General features: G+C 42.2%; 1 non-coding gene across 1 annotated transcript; it reads left to right on the top strand.

Annotated features, from left to right (window-relative positions):
* Positions 1 to 250: 250 nt before the first annotated feature.
* TRNAG-UCC lies at positions 251 to 323 on the top strand. The gene has a single exon. It is a non-coding gene; the product is annotated as a tRNA-Gly (tRNA).
* The last annotated feature ends 1,793 nt before the right edge of the window (positions 324 to 2,116 follow it).

Here is a 2,116-nt window from a genome sequence, read left to right as displayed (position 1 = left end):
CCATAGATAGGTAGACCTAATATCTATCACTTCTAGCTCCTCAACACTACCTACAAGTCGTGAGCTTGCTAAAATTGTCATGCACATGGCATGGCTGGGCAGTCACAGTCATTCAATCAACCTTTGTACTTGCCTGCAGATACTGGTGACAATAACATTCCATAGAAGGGTGTCCCTCTGTCTAAGGGCATTCGCAACCTATGTCATTCTCAGCTGAGGTCCTGTGACACCTGCCACAGCCACTTGCGTAGCATTGGTGGTATAGTGGTGAGCATAGCTGCCTTCCATGCAGTTGACCCCGGGTTCAATTCCCAGCCAGTGCAAGAAATCTGTACAAATCTGTATGCAGCACAATGATATCTACACCAGCTGTGTCCCCTGAAACTTATACTGTGCAAGTAAGGACAGCATCTGGACAGGACATGCCCCCCCCCCAGAAAAACTACCTCCTACTCAGATCGCCCCAACTGAACAGCCTTGTAACACACTCTTTTCTACATCCTTATTCCACCCTTTTTATTCTTGCACTTCCAGCAATGTAGGCATTGGTGATTCCAGTCACTATACCTCTCTATCTGTGCAGATGATGGCAGCTGTGCCCTACCCTCTTCACTGTTTTACATGGATAAGTAATGTCTGATATACAGCATAGCCACTCAATGAACTCTATAGCATAGTCTGTCTGTAGTAAGGCATACATCAGCATTACTGTTTCTTAAGGTTTTCTGGCCCAAAGTTGATGACTTGACACCACATCTTTCCCAATTTTATAATGTATTGTTTCTGCTTCTGTCTCACATGGGATTTCCCTGCAGCTGGTTTGAGTGCTAACTTCCTCCTCATCTGCTGGCTCTGGTCTGTACAGTCTTTAGATAGTGATCCTCTGCCGTACCTGTCTGCATACTATCATGTCAGGAAGCAAAGCACAGACAGCAGATTTCTTGTTGCATGCCCACTGGATAAATCTAGGCAGCAGAAGTAGGCTTTCAACAATTCAAACACATGCTTTACAGTGTTGTGGGTCTGTGACAGTGTAGAATCATATGTCATTCAGGCATGCTCTATAGGGTCCATATTGATGTTATAATCCATGGCTCCAATGTATATCTAGAATTGCTGGTAATATCTTCCTGGGGGAATTCACCTAATATGAATCACTGGAAAGTCAGATTTGTACCACATGGGAAATCATGGGAACTGCCTGGATGGTGCACAATACCTCACTAGTATTATTTGCAAGGCTATAGAACATATTTTAGCTAAACAAATAAACACATAGAAAGGTGACCTCATATCCCTGGATACATACAAATTGAGCTTAGCAAAAGGCTCTGATCATGCCTGATCGACCTGGTTGAGTTCTTTGGAAAGGTTACTGAGGCCAAGGATAAGAGGCATACATTCCACACTGCTTATGTAGATATGGCCCAGCCCTTTGAGCCTATAACCTATGTTATTGACAGAATCTCCCAACTCAACTTTAACCCATAAATTGTTAGCCAGATCAGTAACTGTCTGTTTCACAAAACCCAAAATGTTAAGGTTGGGTATTTGCCTTAGACATAAAATTGTTACCAGTGGTGTCACACAGGGCATTGTCCTAGGTTCTTTCCTCTTAGTATATATTTCTGTAACATAAAAACTGATATCAGGGGACCATGGCTAACCATGTCTACTAATTACTACAAACTGGGAGGTGGGTATCCAGTAAGGGCTTGGCAAGATAATTGCTTGATATGATAATCACGGGTTTGCCATTAACCCCAAGAAATCCAACATAACTTTCTTTGGGAAATCTTGCATCACTACTGCTTACCATATTTAGAACACTCCATTTAAATTTAGGACAGCCATCAGGGACTTGGGTACACATATAGATAACAAACACTCCTTTGACTACAGCATCTCTGTGGTGGTTAGAAAAAAGCATCTATCTTGCACAGCTTAACCTTCATGGTATCTTCTCAAGGTCCAAAGAATCAAGGTCCAAAGAAGTTATAGTCCCACTTTATTCATCCCTACTTAGACCCATCATTGAGTACAATGCACCATTCATCATATACTTCTCTAAGTACCAGAACCAGCTTGAGAAACATCAATGTTTCCTCACAAAAAA

Source organism: Protopterus annectens, chromosome 2.part2 (assembly GCF_019279795.1).
Source record: "Protopterus annectens isolate FY-2018-M chromosome 2.part2, PAN1.0, whole genome shotgun sequence".
Classification (NCBI taxonomy): Eukaryota; Metazoa; Chordata; order Ceratodontiformes; family Protopteridae; genus Protopterus; species Protopterus annectens.
The sequence above is the reverse complement of the archived record's forward strand: the minus strand, read 5'-3'. Positions and strand labels throughout refer to the sequence as shown.